This window comes from Varanus komodoensis, unplaced genomic scaffold (genome assembly GCF_004798865.1).
Source record: "Varanus komodoensis strain SLA01 unplaced genomic scaffold, ASM479886v1 scaffold3, whole genome shotgun sequence".
In the NCBI taxonomy this organism is placed as follows: Eukaryota; Metazoa; Chordata; class Lepidosauria; order Squamata; family Varanidae; genus Varanus; species Varanus komodoensis.
In genome coordinates this window covers 65,825,706-65,844,008 of record NW_025335761.1, presented here as the reverse complement: position 1 = coordinate 65,844,008, position 18,303 = coordinate 65,825,706, and positions in this window count along the sequence as shown.

The window sequence follows — 18,303 nt, the reverse complement described above, 5'->3', positions numbered from 1 at the left end:
CCCTAGACTGGGAAGGGTGACGGTTGTTCCTCTGTTGCTGAACAGTCTCACTGGCAGACTTCCGATGTTTCAACCATCATAGCAGAAGAGAAAGCAGCATAGCCGGGTCGACTAATTTCAGGCACACCTGTTCTATAGGAGGCCCCTCCTCCCTGGCTTACTCTCAGGAAACGGGATGCATGATGGCAGCCTGGGTTAATTCGGATCCCTCGGGACCAAATCTTGAGACAGCGGGATTGTCTTGCAACATTTTGCAACGTGGAATTAAGATCCAGCACAATTCTTGCCCGTGTCTGTCGCATTCTTAATTCGTCAGCGAGGGCAGCCCTGGAGCAGCTGACGAGAGGAAAGGCCTAGAAGGCTGCACCATGCAGTGGGATCCGTGCGTGCGGGAAATCGGTACGCATCGCGGAACCGGGGGGGAAAGGTCCCTCACATGCCCACGGAGTGTGGGGCCGCATCGGATGGGGTTGCGCAAGAAATGCAACCAGACAGAGCTGCTGGAGTGCGGCTGATTCGGCCTCGAAAAGGGAGCCAAATATGGTGCAGTGAGTCAGGTGTGGGTCTCGAACTGGGGAGAACGGGGCTCTAGCCCCCCTCTGCCTGCTCTGCTCAGCAGTTCAGACAACATTAATCTAAGGGGGCTTGTTTCCATTATTGGCCCATTGTGCAGATCAGACCAAGCATCATGGATCGCATAGTCCTGGCAAAAACTGCCACCAAGCCCTTGGCCAGGTAGGTGAAGGGTGTCACATGGAGATGGGTAGAGACCTGTTCTCCCCTGCAGAGGAAGGCAGGACACGCTCCCACGGAGCCAAGCTCAGGGAACCCAGGTTCAACTGGGATGCCAGGAAGCACGTCCTGATGGTTAGGACCCCGCGGGTGTGGAATGGGCTTGGTTGAAGCCACACCGGTGAGGGTGCCCAAGGACAGGCTGGGCATGCACCTGGCAGGCATGTCGCGAGCAGGTCTGGCTGGAGCCAGGGTCAGACTAGATGGCCCAGGAGGCCCCTCCCGACTCACCCTGCTTCGATGAGGGGCCATTCTGGGAGCGTCTCCAGCACCTAGCACCCACCCCGCCAAGTAACAGACTTGCAGGCCAATGAGAAAGAGGCAGGTGATCTAGCACGGAGTGACACAGCTTGGGGTTGAATTTTAGGCATGGTGGCTGATGGGACACGTGCCAAACGGCCAGAGGACTGAGTGGGGAGGGTGGAAACCCTGCGGACACAGAAGCCACTTGACCATCCATTGGAGAGACAAGACTGTGGCTGCCCTTCTTTTTCCGCAGGGCAGCAGGAAAAGTGTCAGTCGCGCAACATTCGCTCGGTAGGACATTCCGGTGTGTTTTCGTTGCACTGCATGCAAAGTCTTGTCCCTGAGAAGCTTTTCTGCAAACTCTTTCTCCCGCGACTTCAACTCCCAGAGGGCCTTTCCGAGTCTCCGGGGTGCAATAAGCCAGCCAGCCCTCCGAACTCGTCGGCTTCACGGAGAGCGGCTCACACACTTCCTGGGCACAGAAGGGGCGCAGCACGGAAGTCTTCACTGGCACCGATGCTGCCACATGTTTTAGCCAGACAGCGATTTCCCCCTGCCCAGGTGAAGCAATGGGGAAAGGCAGGCGAGGGGAGGCGTCTGGGGCACCAGTAGGAACTGGTCAACTCTTGGCTGGGATCCCTGCCCCCAGGATGCCCCTCTTTGCCCTCTCAAAGGCCTGGCTGTAATGATGATGTGAGTGACGAGCTGGCCATGAGGGGGCAGAGGGCAGGTTCAGCCATCAGAGCCCCAGCTCCAGGGTTGCAGGAATTCCCAGCAGGGAAGCCGAAGGCTCCTATGGCCTCCAAAACAATGTGGGGAGGCCACAGGATTGTGTGCCCAGCTGTTTTCCAGTGCCTGTGCTGCTAATACATACAATAGTGGCAAGACTGTTTTGCTGTTTCCATGAAATAGGCTGAAAGGTGGTAATTTGGAGCTTGCTATAATAAGACATCCATCCATCCATCTATTTCTACTTCTTTGCCACCTGTAACCCGAGGATTCTCTGGGCAGCTTACAAACTGCTAAACCAGCATATAAGAATAGAACAGCAAAACAGATAAAGGCAATAAAATTAATAAAATGTTGAAATGTTATCCAACTTGAGAAAGGAAAATGCAGAATCACGCTCAGGAACAAACCCAATACAACCAAACAATTAAAGCAAACCAATGAACCAGGTAAATAAATCAACGACAAAGCAAAAATTAAATTAGCCCAGTGCCTGCAGAACAAAAAGATTTCTACCCGGTGCCTGAAAGAAAGCAAGGTTGGCGCCAGTACTGAAAATGCCCTCCTCCTAGCCCTTTCCCCCTCGACCTCACTAGAGGGAATTCGGAGGAGTTCCGAGGAGCATCTAAGTGGACAGGTAGGAATATATGAGGAAAGGTGCCCCTTGGTACCTGGTCGCAAGCCCTCCAGAGCTCCGGACATCAGGCAAGACTGGACTGGGCCTGGTTTGGAACAGGGAGCCGATGCAGCTGGCAGAGGGCCAGCGTATGTATTCTCTCCGGCTGGTCCTCATCAGCAGCCGCACCACCTGTATTAGCTGTAGTGTCCAGACTATCTTCCAAGGTAGCCCCACACAGAGCGCGTTACAGGAATCCAGGCGAGAGGTGACCAGCAAACGGAATTCTGTGCCACGTTTCCACTCACCCAAGTAGGAATGTGGCTGAACCATCAGCCAAAGCTGAAGGAAGGCGCTCCTGGCCGTCAAGCCCACTTGGGAAACCTGCTCGAGATGATGGGGCCGCAACGTCCGTTCCCCTGTCCCGGATCCTGTCCCAGCCCTTCCCTGGTCCAGAGTTGGTTCTGCATCAGGACTTGCCTCAGTGCTCAGGCCTAGACTTGGCCCCAGACCCCCGGAGACCTGCCCCCCAGCTCTCTGCTGCTCAGCTGCAGTCGACCTTTGAAGGAGGCAGCCATTTTTGTAGTGACTGTGGAGACGATGTGCTGATTCAGTGTTGGGATGTCTCCATACAGGGATGCTGGTAGGTTATTGGGCAATTGCGGCAAGAGACCAAGCATGCCATGACAGCCTGCCTGCCCGCCTGCCCGCCTGCCTCCTTTCCTTGCTTCCCTCTGTCCATCCGTCTGTCCGTCTGTCCGTCTGTCCGTCTGTCCATCCGTCCTTCCATCCATCCATCCATCCATCCATCCATCCTTCTATCCATCCATCCGTCCGTCTGTCCGTCAGTCCTTCTGTCCTTTTTGATACAGAGAGATGAGGCCTCCACACCTTAAATTCTTTTCTGTGGCCTTTTCTGTGGTGGCCCTACATGTTTGGAACAACCTTCCTGCCACGGCCCGCCTGGTGCCAAAGCTGCCGTCTTCTCAGCACCGAGTTCTTTGTGGAAGCCTTTAAAGATCTCCTTGGATAGCTAGGGGTCTGATGGGTTTATCCAGGTGCCTTTTTATTTCCTTGTCTGGGTCTTTTCCATTGTATTTAATGTATTTTAATGCTATTTTAATGAATGTTGAAATGTTTTAAATGCCGTTGTGTTGTATTTTGTTGTCATTATATCATGTTGTGAACTGCCCAGAGAGCTTTGCTGATGGGTGGTATAGAAATTATTATTATTATTATTATTAATAATAATAATAATAATAAAAACTTTGCAATGGGAAATATATTAAATTTTGCTGCAGATGCAAGCCACTTCAGTGGGGATGCGGAGGTGGAAAAGAACCAGGCTAATCAAACCCCTAACAATTGCAAAAAATAAAAAAGAACGAGATTAAATTAAAATAGATGAGGCATCATAAAAGCTCTCAATGAGCCCCTCTGGAAAAAAAGAGAACCATTAGAACCACTGGGTTCCAAGCGCAATGGTGGATCAGGGGATGCATACGAGTCGAACTCAGACTGCCATAAATCCATTTTAATGTCACAGGCAACAATTTGGAAGCGTGAAAGAAAGGTGGGAGGGGAGAAATAATAGAAATTATTCTGACACCCGCAGAGCTCATTGACGAAATGCCAAACAGAGGAGGTACAATTTCCGTGTGAAGTCTTCTCCGGAGCCAAAATAGACGCATTGCATCTGGGTGTCCTGCTGGGCAAGATTTGGGAGGATTAACTCAGAAAGAGGGGAAGCTGGGGCAATCCCATGGCGGAGACAGGTGAGAAATGGGTGCAGGGGAAGCATTACTCTCCTGGCTTCTCGGTCGAATCCTGTCCCTCCCTTGTTAGAGCCCGCAAGTGGGCTGCGATGGCGTTCACTCTGGCACCCGCTTCCTCGGCAAGGAGCGATGGCCACCAGTCCAGATGGCTTTGGAAGGGAGCTGGACTCATCCGTGGAGGAGAAGCCTCTCCATGAGCAGGAAGGTGCACGTCCCGCTTGTGAGTTTTCAGGGCACAACTTGCTGGCCGGTCTGGGAGCTTTGGTGCTGGGCTTGATGGAATTGTGCCCGGATCCAGCGGGGCTTTCCCATGCGCTGGAAAGTCTCCCTCCACGCTAAGGCTTGCATTGGATTGTGTCTTACAGGCCCCTGAAATTACAGGAAAATCTCTCAGACAAATGAGTGTCAGGTGAAACATTACTTTAGGAAATGCAGCAAGTGAGTTATTAACACTGGAGATGGTTATATATTGACTTTTTCTTCTTTTTAGCCAGAGGATTCAAATATATTGCCTTTCTGTGACCAACTGTCTTAAAACAAGCGCCTAATGAGGGGAAAAATGGATCGGAGGCAGTAAAGCACACGCTTTTTAATCAACAACGCCGCAAGTGAGGCGGAACATTTTTCCAAAGGCCAGATTTAAAAACCGTTGTGGGGTTGCGTGAACTGCGCAGCGCCCAAGAGCAGAAACCAGCGGAGAGGGTTGAACGTTCCATGCAGGCATCCTGTTTAACATGCAGTTCCAGTTTACGGATCTGGGCACCTGATGAACGAGGGTTTACCTTGGCCAGCACTTCAAACATGTGGACAACCTGAGTCCTCACCTGCATGGCTGGGCATCCAGTTTGGGGGCTCGGGGCACAGGGGACGTGGAGTTCTTGATTGAGAGACAGATAAAGGTGCTAAAGAATAACATCAGCTAAGGCTGATTTTCCAGCTACGTTCCTATTTGGATGAATGATTATTTCACGCTCCGGGAACCCCTCGCCTAGATTGCTGTAACGTGCTGTAGACAGGACTTCTTTTGAAAATGGTCTGGACCCTCCAACGACTTCAGAAGACAGCACGGCTGTGGATGAGGACTGTCCCTGGAGGACATCACGGCAGTCCTCTTCCGGCTGCACTGGCCACCTCTTGCAGTCTGGGCCCAATTCAAAGTGCTGTCGCTAGTACAGGGGGTCAGACTAGATTGCCTGGGAGACCCCTTCTGACTCGCTCTGGTTCCATGTTTCTATATAAAGCCCTGAGTGGCTTGGGGCCAGAATACCTGAAGGAACGCCCATCTCCGTAGCCCCCGCTCTGGCCCTTAAGATCGTCACGGAAGGCCCTTCTCCGAAATCCACCTTCCAGTGGGGTGAGGGGTGCTGGTCAGGAGGAGGGCCGTCTCCGGTGGCCCCTCGCCGGTGGAATGCGCTGCTCGGGGAGGCTGCCCAGGGAATGCGCTGCTCTCTTTTCGGTGCCTGCATTTTCCAAGAGCTACGATGGCTAAACGGCTTCTTATCGTTGCTTTTATTTCTGAGGTGCTCCACGCCTCACCTTCATCTTCTTTTGCCATCAACCGGTGGCTTTTTGTACTGTTTTTAATAGTTTCTTATTGTATTATTGCTTGTTTTATTGATGTTCTGTTGATTTTATTGTACTTTATTGTAAGCTGCCCAGATAGTCCTCTGGGCTATGGGGAGGTATATAGAAGCAAGAGAGGAAGGACTGCGGGAGCTTGCAAACTGGACCCCAGCTGGACTCGCCCTCTTTTGGAGGCAGGGGCGGCTGGGACTCCGGCGAGGAGCCCCGGGGCTGCCCCGGGCCGGCCCCATATCCTCTGGGGAAGGGAAGGGCATGGGTGGGGGGGGCCTTCCTGTATGAGTCAGGCCTTGCTTGAGCCACAGGGACTTCTAGAGGCCTGGCTGGTCCTGGACACTTGGGTGGGTCACACTTCATTCCCGATCCCCCAGCAGTTCTCGGCTCGCCGCAGACGAGTCCTGCGCCTCGAGAGCAGTTGCGGGGTGGGGGGCCTGTGGCCAAGCAGAAAGGAAAGAGGACTCCTGCCCTGCTCGCAGGGCCATCCAGCAGGCTGAGGGGGGCTCCGGGGAATGCAGAAGGGGGCGGGTGCACGGGTCCATTCGGGGTGCAGGGAAATCCTTCTGAGGTTGAGTGAGGGGCAGCAGGACAGCAGGTGCAGCCGCAACTCACGCCTGGTTACCTGAAGGAGCGTCTCCCTCCAAGCGCGCCTGCCTGCCCCTTATGATCTGGGGCAGAGGCCCTTCTCCAGAGCCCTCCTTGACGGTGATTAGGAGGGTGGCTACCTGGAGGAGGGCCTTCTCTGTGGAGGCACCCCAACTATGGAATATGCTCCCCAGAGGTGTCCGCCTGGCGCCGTCACTTTATTCTTTTCGGTGCCAGGCTAAAACCTTTTAATTTTCCCAACAAGTCTTGATTGTTTTAATAGGGGCTTTATTGTTGACTGGAAGATTTTATTAGGAAGCTGTGTTGTATTGTGTTTTGTCTTTTTGTTAAACTGTCCTGAGACCACCGTAAGGGACGGTCTAAAAAGTTTTGAATGAATAAATACATACATACATACAATGTATCTGGGAGTGAGCCGGGAAGATGCACCCATGGTGGAAAGCAGATTGCAAAGCATGGCGAGAGGAGAGGAGAGGAGAGGAGAGGAGAGGAGAGGAGAGGCAGGCGGAGATGTGATCCTGCCTCCTGCAGCCATGGCAAGCCTGAGAAACAGACGCCCAGTTCAGTTCAAAAGCTCTCCAGTTCTGACTCCCTTTGCCCCACCCCAAATATTATCCCCCCTTTGGAGACCCCCAGCCAACATGCAGCACCCCCAAGAGAGGCCAGGAGGGTGGGAATATGGGACGGGGGGCACTCTGTGGCAATACCCCCGCCCAGGAATCCCTGCCAAGGACTCTGGCTCAGTTTGCTGCATGCAGCAAAGACCTTCCTAGACGGCCTGATTTTGAGCGGTTGCAAAAGAACGTCTTTCCCACCATCTTCCCACCATTTCGACAAAAGCTTAGCTGTCCGCTGGGTTTATTGTTCTGCGTTTGCTGGCAAGCTTCCCCCCCTTTGTGTTTTTCTTTCGAGCTGTTCGTGCTGAATGCAGGTTATAGCCCTTTAATTAGTAAAACGCTATGACGACAGTCTGGCAGCCTGGTTAAATTGCGGACTTTTGCACACCCTTCTGTGTGTGAGCACACGTGTGCGTGCACGGGGTTCTGGCAACTGGCCCAGCGATTAAGACCTGTCCCCGGAGCACCGGGTGCCGTTTCTTGTGGGGCTGGCATCCGAATATACGGGCTTATTACGAAAAAGCTTGAGACCAGCCATGCCTGCAGCCTGCAACCTGTTCACTTCAATCAGGTTTCATCTGACTAATGGACAAATTCTGCAAATCCAATGAAATCCTTCCATTCCGCCCTGAACAGGTCTGTTTCAAAGTACTTTTCCCTCTTTCCCACCAAACATCTGGAGATCAAATGCGTTGCTCGTGCATAATGCTTTTTTCCCCTGCCCCTACAAAATCTTTCAGTAAACACGCTGCCAAACATATTTGGGAGCTGAGTCGACAAATCACGCTGCAAGCTTGGGAAGGTGCAGACTTCGGCCGCGGGTCGAGCCCTGGATTCTGCTCATTCTCGAAGGGGCAGGCCCAGAACACCCTTCTCCAAGCACAGAAGCAGTGGCTGTGTGCCAGCACACCAGGGAACGGATCTGGCCCACTCCAGGAGTGCTTGCAGCCCCCGCCGTTACACACTCGCCAAGCACCACCGGCGGAAGGCAGGACTGGCAAAGCACCACAAGGCTTATCCAGCCGATGCTCTGCGCCCTCATTCAGGTCCTCACCAAGGGTCTGCCCCAGTCAGCCTCCCCTCCATTCCCTCTGCACCTTCTGGCCTCCATCCACCTCTGGAATGAACGAGCTTTTCAGCATGGAGGAAGAGAAGCCAGCGGTCGGTCGTGTGGGTCTCCAGCTGTGGAAGGAGGCGCCTCCCCGTAAAGCCACGGCCATCTGCAGCCCGAGTTTACAAATCTGGCATTGCTTCAGTCTTGTCTGATCAGCCGGGGTGCTAATTGCATCTGGGAATGCAAAGCATTTCCCCTAATTATTGTTATTGTTTAATAATTACAAGGCAGATGTAGAGCCAAGGAGGACCAGGATGAGGCCCTGTGGCTCAGGTGGATTTCCAAGCAAATAAATCTAGTATTGAAAGATGATTTGGTAACTGACAGAGGACAGATTGGAACCAGTTGCTCCGTTCTGCACACCTGTTTCTCCGCTGCACGAGGCATAATTAGCTTGTGCAAATCACTGACACGAGAGGAGGCGACAGGCTTGGATGCCCCCAAACAGGAATCCGACAAAATTCAGCCCCGTCCATGGAGTTGTGCAAGCATTTTCAATTATCGCATCTTCAGCAGTGGGCTGATTTTGCTTCTCTTAATTGCATCACTTTCTGATTTAATGTATAATGTACATAAAAGTGCATCAATTTACTTTAATGTGCATGCATTTTAATATATCCCACCCTGAAATCCACTTTCAGACGATGGCGCCGTTTATAAGAAAGCCCCTCTTTCTGTCCAACGAGGCAGAGGGTTGTGCCAGAAAGGAAGGGCAGCCATTTCTCCTTCCAACGCAGTTTCGTCCTGTGCTCAACAATTATTTTTTCCATTCCGTTTCTATGTCAGTGGTTGGGCTGGGGAGAGAGTGAGGCTGAAATTGGCACGCAAAATTGCATTTAAATAGAGGTTTGAAAACATATCCTCTCAAAATGCCATTTTTCAGCACAGCTTTCATTTGGTACTTCCTGACAGTCAGGACCCCGAGGGTGTGGAATGGGCTCCCACGGGAGGTCGCTGAGGCCCCGTCGGTGCTGGTGTTCAAGGATAGGCTGAACATGCACATGGTGGGCATGTCGTGAGCGGAGCCGGCTAGAGCCGGGGGTCAGACTAGATGACCCAGGTGACCCCTCCTGACTCGCTCTGTTTCCATGTCTCTGTGTTTCATAGCATCATGGAACAGTAGAGTTGGAAGGGGCCAGAGGGCCACTGGATTCCCCTCCAAGTCAAACCCTCTCTCTCAGATGGCTGCGCAGTTGCATCTTGAATGCCCCCAGGGTGAGAGAGCCCACCGGGGGTTCCAATGCTCTCCTGCTCCATCAGTCGGGGAGGTTTTCCGGATATCTAGCTGGAATTTGGCTTCCTGGAACTCGAGCGCATTATCCCTTGTCCTGCACCCTGGGATGACCCGTCCTAAAGCAGCGGCTTGCAAAGGTCTCACGCCCGACAGCTGCACTTGGCCACAGGGGGCTTGGCCAACCGAGAAGGCGCTTTTCCACAGCATTAAGGGGGTTCCGTTCGGCACGTTCAGTGTTCTGTAGGACAAAGCATGCCTTTTCGTGAAAGTCCCTCTTTCCTTGCCTTTCTTTTCTTTTTTTTTTTCCGCTTTTAATGTTTATTTTCTTAACAAGTACAAATACATAGAAGAAAATGTAGAATAAAAGGAAAACTAATATAAACAGAACCGGCTAAAGGGAACAAAATAATCAAAGTTGCCAGGGGAATCATAAACAAATACAGCCCATACATTGCAGCCCCCAAAACTGCCTCTCTCCCTATCTTCCCACGCTCTGTGAGCGTTTGCAAAGCAGAAAAAAGAATCATTATTCTAAACATCAACAGTTTTTCTAACCAGTTCAAATTCTACTGCTTTCCTTTTCTCCTTTCCAAGCTCCCAACTCCCCTGAACTTCCATTAGTCATGCTAAGCACAATAAAATTTCCATTCGTCATGAAATTCTTCTAACGGTCTTCTATTTACTCTTTTCTTGTCCTTCCATGGCTGCTGAACTCGGGGCAGGGAGGCATGGAAGCGGCTCCGGTGCCACGGCATGCAACCTGCCATGGGTCCCCAGCCATGCCCTGAGACCACGGGCACAGTCCTTCCACAAGTGCCGGCTCTGTCAGAACTGCCGGGGGTGCGGGGAAAGGGCAGGGGTCTTCTCGAGAGCAAGGCCCCTTGTTCTGGGGCCTGGAGCCGCTGCTCCAGGGGCTCGGCGGACGCCTTGCATCGCTGGCCAAGCGCTTCCTGCTCAGCCAGGGCTTTTCGCATTCCTCGAACGTCTGCTCATTCCAAATTAGCATCACGTAAAAGTGATATTAACATTTTTGTCTCCACTTTTATCCTGGCTGTGCTGTTCTTAGCTCTTAGGGATTTAGCTCTCCATGTGATTTTTTTATTGTAGCTTTTAGTGGGTTTTATTATTGATGCCAGTTTGGATTTTCATAGGCCTCTTGGATTGTATTATTTGTATTTTAGGGCTAAAGACTTTTCTGCATCACCCAGGGAGTCATGTTAGGGGCGCACAGCAAACAAAGATAAGCAAGTAAACCAAGCGGTATCAGGGGGCCTTCCTTGGAATGAGGCATTTTGGGATGCATTAACAGAAGTCTTGCATCCAAATCACGAGAAGCAGCAGTTCCTCTCTACTCCTCTCTAGTCAGGCCTCACCTGGAATCCTGCATCCAATTCTGGGCACCAAGATTTAAGAAGGATGCAGGGAAATTAGAAAGGGTCCAGCAGAGGGCAACCAAAATGCTCAAAGGTTTGGAGACCCTGCCCTGCGAGGGGAGACAGAGAACGGGGCATGTTCAGCCTTGGGAAGAGAAGATGGAGGGGGGACATGGGATCCCTCTAGAACAGGCCCGGGCGGATGAGAGCTCTCCAAATGCTTAGGACTTCAACTCCCAGAAGCCCCCGCCAGCATGGCTGACGGCCCAAACATCTGGCACTCTCCTCCCTGCCTGCCCACCCTTGTGACGGGAGGTGGAAAGAGGTGGGAGGTGGAAAGTCCAGGCTGCCAACTCCACAGCGCTGCCCTACGGGCCGAGGCAGGCTGAAACTTTCGGGGAGGGACTTGCTGGGCCACTCACCTGGGCACGCTGGGGCAGGCCCCAGGGGGTGACACAGCCCCGCAAGCAGGGCGTGAGGCAGGGGGCAGGGCAGGGACCGGGAGGAGTGGACACCTCCTGGGATGCTGGAGGCATCCTGTGGTCTCGCCTCCCTGCCTTTTTCCGCCATCCAAAGCACTTTGCAGGTCTGAGCCGAGGCCTCGCTCAGCCTTTCTCATCCCAGAACCTGTTTTTCCTTCCGTGGTGAGGTTTGCAACCTGTGCATTAGACAGGAGAGGATTCGGTGAGCAGGCCTGGAAGCAGAGGCAAAGGTGGACGGTTTCCTCCTTCTTGGGGGAGACTTGCAGCCCCCACAGTGTTTTGACCCACAACTCTCCTCATCCCTCACGGCTGGTTTTGCTGGCAAGGGCTGATGGGAGTTGTAGGCCAGAGCAGCTGGCGGGCCACAAGTTACCCACCCCTGCTCTAGAAGGACCTCAAAGGCTGTCACAGAGAGGAAGGTCAAGATCTCTTCTTGCTCATCGCAGAGTGCAGGGCACGGAAGAATCAATTCAGGTTGCAACAAGCCAGATTCAGGCTGGACATCAGGAAGAGCTTCTTCATGGTCAGAGCAACACAGAAGTGGGACCAGCTGTGCGGAGCGGTGGGGGGCTCTCCCACTCTGGACACATTCGAGGGGAAACTGGAAACTGGGCAGCCACCTGAGTGGGATGGTGTGACCTGGTGTCCTGCAACAGCAGGGGGTGGACTCGATGGCCTTCAGGGCCCCCTCCCAAGTCTGCTATGCACAAGATGGAGTGAAATGGTGGGCCTGCAAGCACAAGTCATAACATTTGAGCTGCTGGGCAGAAGTTCCATGCGGGGTGGGGGGGGGGTGTTGCCTGAAGGTGGGAAATCAGGAAGACCCACACCCTCTCCCAGAGGGTGGCACTTTTAATTAGTTCACCACCTAGTCTAGGTGGTGTGATTTCAGTGTTCAGGAAGTACCCGAACTGCCACACGGCTTTGCCGCTCTGCCTCCTCGATTCCATGGAGGCCAGAAGCCATGCACAATGGCACAGTACCCCCCCCCCCCAGACGACTCTGCCTCGTCCCCTCAGGTGTTGGATAAAGCAGTGGCTTGCTAATGAAAGCCCCTTCCCATCGCAGGGACCAAGAACGCTTGCAAAATCCAGGCTGCTAGATGGAATAAATTAACTGTCTTGTCGAAAGGCTATCAGAGCTTGAATCCCCAGAATGAGGATTAAGCAGGATTAAATGAAGGGCTTGCCGCTTTCTTTGGTCAGGGCGCTTAATTGGTAAAGGGCCACAGCAGTTCACCTGCTCCCTGGCAGGTCACCCGTTTCCTCTGCAAATGCGGGCATCCGGCGGGCATTTTGCATTGCTTGACGCAGGCAAGCTCCGCGGAGAGTCAAAACAGAACAAATACGTGCACGAGGCTTTCATGTCAGTTCGCTTCGTGGCCGAAAATGCTCCCCTTGCAATCCCAAATGGAAGCACAAATGGGGCAGCTGTTTTCCAGAACTGTTCGCAACTTTCCAAACTCAGCACTTGCGAAACGTGCTCTTGAAAATGCACAGCTTTCAAAAAAAGCAGAGCTTCTGCAAAGTGCCTTTCCCCATTCAGACGGGCTACAAATGAGGGCAGGAAGCAGAATTCTGAGCTGGGTCCCTTGAAGCTCAGCTGGCTTCGGCAGCGCGGAGCTCCTTCTCCAGCCTCGGCTGGTGGCCCCACTGCCCCCCTGTCTGGAGAGGGATAGCCTGGCCTGGGCAATCTACGCTCTGCTCATCTCTAGGTTGGATTACTGCGGTGCCCTCTACGTGGGGCTGCCCTTGAAGATGGTTCTAGTGTAGAATGTGGCAGCTGGATTAATGATCCGAACCAGGTGGTCCAAGCACATAAAGCCAGGTCTGACCCACCTGTATTGGCTGCCTGGAGGCTTCAGGCCCAATTCCAGGTGCTGGGCTCAACCTCTAGAGCCCCACATGCCATGGGACCACAACTCCTGTGGGATACCCCTCCCAGTACCTGTCCATGCAGATGCCACCGTTGGCCTCCAGGTCCTTCCTCCGGTACCAGCCCTCTAGAGGCCCAGGTGGTGGCAGCTGGGGAAGGCCCCCCACCACCGGGACAACCTCCCCACTGCGCCCTGCCGGGGGCCACATTTGCTGTCTTTCTGGTGCCAACTCAAGACAGTCCGGTCTCCTTTGAAGGCCTCCCTGGTCACTCAGGCCGGCATGATGACCCAGGCGCCTGTCTTTTACCCTTGGCCTGGTCTTTTTATTGCCTTTTGATGTTCCATTACAGTATTTCAAACCATTTTAATTCTTGCTAATGGTCTTATTGATGGTCTTTTATTGTTTGCATGCTTTGCTGTGAACCGCCCAGAGAGCTTCAGCCGTGGGTGGTATAGAAATGAGATGAAGAAGATGCAATGTTTTCTGCTAAAGCAGGGGGACCCCAATATTTTCCAGCATCCAATGGCCAAGAGCTCACCACAGCTGGAATGGAACGACCCATGCCCGGATGCCCCCTCCTCCCCCGGAGTCACAGCTGGGCCTCCGATGAGGAAGGTGAAGTCTGTGGCTACAGAGCTGCACACATTCCAGTTGGCATCCCGACCCGATCGGATCGTGTCCTCCGTGGCTTAATCCAAAGGCCCGTCGGGGGGGATCGGGTCTTTCCAGAAGGTCTGGTGCCACGTGCTGTTCGGAGCCGCTGGTTTTGCAGCGCCCCGAGTGACCAGATGAAGCCCGCCGGCTTGATTCGGCCAGAGCCCCGGCCATCTGCTTGGAAGCACCACATCTTGGAAGCGCCACAGATCCCTCCAGGAGCGGCTGGGGGTTAAATTGAAAAGTTTGCAAGGCACTTTAGAGCATGGCCTCTTCCGGAGGTTAATGTTGTCTTTGTTGGAGAAAGGAGCTAATGGGAGCATAATTTTCCTCATGTTTGCTAAAAGGCTGAGCCATCCTCTCAGATGTCTTGGAAACGTAATGGATATCCACTCTTTGACTTGAGTTATTAGCATTATTAAGAGATCAGTATTTTCCAGATGAAGTCCTTAATGACTTCCTTCAGGCCTGGGGAAAGGAGCGTTCGCAGAAGGCCGCTGCAAGCGCATCAGGACGAGAGAGTGCGGGGGGGGGGACAGGAGGGTTACAGCCCCCCGGGGGCACAGGCCACCTTACAGCTACCGTGCCCCCTTGATAGAAACTTCTGGGGTTCCGAGGGGCAGGTCTTCATGAGAGGTTGAGCCGGGGTGAAATGCCGAGAATGAGCACATGGCAGGGCCGGACAGATTCTGTTTCAGGGGGAGGCCACAGCCAAGGCGCACCCCAGGAGCACAGCGAAAGGCACCCGCTCATGTGACGCATGCAGAACAAGCGCCTTTTCTCATACTCGATCCCCCTGGAATACCTGTCCCAAAGCATTAGCTTCACAGGTATGCCTTCTCACTCCGGACAAAAAGGTCTGCCTGTTTCTGTCACTTTTCTGTATTCACCCAGAAGTCCATTCTGTCCCATTCCAGCACCAGTCTGCAAATATAGACCATAAACAATTTCTGGAAGGATTCTTGAAATCACTGTTTTCCTTTATACATGAGTGGGGGAGGGAGGCAGGGCAGCCGCCCTGGGATTTGAACCTGGAGCCGATCCTGGCTGCATCACACTTCACAAGAACTGAAGAAGGAGCTCTGTAGGGTCATAGACTCATGGAAGAGCTGAGCTGGAAGGGGCCAGACGGCCATCGGGTCCAACCCCTGCACGGTGCAGGACTCCCAGGTAGACCTTCCCTCTCAGGGGGCTGCCCCGTTGCATCTTGAAGGCCCCCAGTGTGGGGGAGCCCCCCACCTCCAGTGAGCATGACAGTCCGGGGGCTTTTCCTGATCTCCAGCCAGGCCCTGGCTTCCTGCTACTTGAGCCTGTCATTCCAGCACTCTGGGATGATCGCGAAGAATCATAGAATAGCAGAGTTGGAAGGGGCCATTAAGGCCATCGAGTCTAATCCTCTGCTGCTGCAGGACACCATGTCACACCACCCCACTCAGGTGGCTGCCCAGTTTCCCCTTGAATGCCTCCAGTGTGGGAGAGCCCCCCACCTCTCCAGGCAGCTGGTCCCACTGCCGTGTTGTTCAGACAGTGGGAAAGCTTTTCCTGATGTCCAGCCTGAATCTGGGTTGTCGCAGCTTGAATTGACTATTCTGTGTCCTGCACTCTGGCATCAGCGAGGAGAGATCCTGACCTTCCTCTTTGTGGCAGCCTTTCAGGTACTTGTAGAGGAATACCATGTCCCCCCTCAGTCTTCTCTTCTCCAGGCTGAGCATGCCCTGTTCTCCCAGTCCCTTCTCACAGGGTCATGTTTCCAAACCCTGGATCACTTTTATCACCCTCCACTGGACTCTTTCTAATTTTCCTGCATCTTCCTTAAATCTTGGTGCCCAGAACTGGCCACAGCATTCCAGGTGAGGTCTGACCAGTGAGGAGTGTAGGGGAACTACTACTTCTCATGATCTGGAAGTAATACTTCTGTTAATGCATCCCAAAACAGCATTTGCCCTTTTGGCAGCTGCATTGCGTTGTTGGCTCATATTTAGCCTATTGCCCACAATTCCCCCAAGAGAGCCTGGCCTTCCTTGTTGGGACAGCCTTTCAGCTCCTTGCAGAGTCTCTCCCGTCTCCCCCGATCTTCTCTTCTCAAGGCTAAACACACCCTGTTCTTCCCCTCTCTCTTCGCAAGGCTTTGCTCCAGTCCCTGGATTATCCTTGTTGCCCTCCTTGGAACCCTTTCCATGCTCTCTGCTTCTTTCTTGAACTGTGGTGCCCAGAACTGGATGCAGGACTCCAGATGAGGCCCCACCAGGGCTGAGCTGAGGGCAACCAGAACTTCACGGGCCTTGGAAGCGATCCTTCCATGAGCATTTGCCCTTTCTGCAGCCCTATCACACTGCCGGCTCGCACTCAGCTTGTGATCTGCATCAGTCCCAGGATCCTTCCCACTTGCAGTCTTGCTGATCCAGATTTTCCCCGTCTTGTAACAGTGCATTTGGTTTCCTTTTCCTGGATACAGAACTTGGCATTTGTCAAAACGGGGAAAGATTCCAGCCTGAAACTTTGGAGGGCCCCTGCTGCCAGCCAGCACAAGCAATATCACACTAGATGGACCCAGGCGCTTTCTCAGTAGATATTCCTGCACTCAAAACACAGAATGCCATGCAAGAAACCTCCTCCATCCTCCGTATCAACTCAGCAAAGTTTGCTCCAACTCTCCATGTCACATGGCTCCTCATTTCCTGAGCCCAGAAGGACAACTGATAGCCAGAGGCAGTCCAGGCATCCAGCTGGACAATTTTGACCAGAAACCCAGACTGCCTCTTCCAACTGCCGTGGTTTCCTCTGCATTCTCTCTCCCTGTGCATGCGTGCTCTGGGCGTGCATTTTAGAGTCAATAATGGCCGGGCAGGTAACAAGCCAAGGTGGGGGAAGCGGCTTTTTCATCTGTGGAAGAAAAAAGAGAGGGTGGAATAGAATCCGGGGAATCGGCTTTGCCTTTCCTCACTCAGGACAGCGCTGCAGCCGGGCCTCCCTCCCTTCCCGGGACTAGGCGACACCCGGCTGCAGGCTCGGCTTGGGCCGTCCGGCAAGGAACGAAGGCCGCTGCACCCAGCTGGGTCAGCCCATCCCCTGCCCACGCCCACGTGCCCCAGGCAGCGCGAGGGACACCTCCCAGGCTGGCCGTGGAAGGAGCGGCCTGGAGGAGATGCTATTCTGGAGGAAGGCTTTCTGTGCCCTGAGTACAGGCTAGGGGACGAGTGGCTGGAGAGCAGCACTTATGAAAGGGACCTCGGGGTGCAGGTTGACTGCAGGCTGAACATGAGCCAGCCGTGTGATGCGGTGGCCAAGAGGGCGAACGCCACCCCTGGTTGCATAGCCAGAAGTGTGGCTTCTGGATCGAGAGAGGTATTCCTGCCACTCTGTACGACTCTGGTGCGCCCACAACTGGAGTATTGTGCTCAGTTCTGGGCCCCTCATTACAGAAAGGATACAGCCAGGTTGGAGTCGGTGCAGCGAAGGGCCACAAGGCTGGTGGCCGGTTTGCAGGGGATGCCGTATGAGGCGAGACTGAGGGAACGGGGTCTCTTCAGCCTGGAGAAGAGGAGACTCAGAGGGGATCTGTTGGCGACATGCAGGTATGTGAGGGGGTGTCACACAGCGGTGGGGAGAGGCCTGTTCTCCCCTGCAGAGGAGGGCAGGATGTGCTGCAATGGAGCAAAGCTCAGGGAACCAAGGTTCAACTTGGATGCCAGGAAGTACTTCCTGACCATTAGGACCCCGAGGGTGTGGAATGGGCTTCCCCGGGAGGTGGTTGAGGCCCCATCGGTGCGGGTGTTCAAGGATAGGCTGGACGTGCACATGGTGGGCATGTTGCGAGTGGAGCCGGCTGGTGCCGGAGGTCAGACTAGATGGCCCGGGAGACCCCTTCTGACTCCCTCTATTTCTCTGTTTCTATGCTCCTGAGTTCATTCCCCGTATGATAATAATCTCTTCTGAAAAGTGTGTAAATCTAAATATGCAAAACAGATCTGAAAAATGAGGGCAAGGCAGCCGAAAGGAAGGAGATGGAGAGCTCGGTGTTCAAATGGTAATGTCCTCACCTTGCACACAGCGACTCATTAGCTAAGCGGCCGAGTTCTCAAAGGCTCACCTGAAGTTGAGCCTGTCACTGGAGCGACAAGTCGGAGGTCTGGGACTCCTCCATATTGCATGAGGCCTGGTTTGGCCGCCATAAAAGATTCATGCTCCACCATGCCTGTTTCCACACCAGAAGGTGCTTTGCTATATTTGGCATCCCAGAACTGGGCCTACCTGCAACCTGCACGCCTTGGGCAGGAGAACTCAGCCGAGCCGCTGACTCAGGCCTCCGTCCACGTTCTGGAGGGACTCGACTCTTTTCTGCTCCTTATCCTTGAACTTCACGTCAGAACCAATTTAGGCGTAAGGACTGCGGGTGTCGTGCAGAGAGGGGCAGCCCTGTCCAGGGCTTCGGGGTCAGGACTTCAGCCTGCATCCCTTGCGGCAATTTGATGTGAGTTTGGAAGCATTGCCTCTTTCTTGCCGTCAGAGCCAGGGCAATTCCAATCAGCAATAGCAGTTAGCAACACTCTGTACGATGCTTCTCGCAACTCCGCCATTCAGACACTGAGATGTACTTCGAAGCTCTGCCA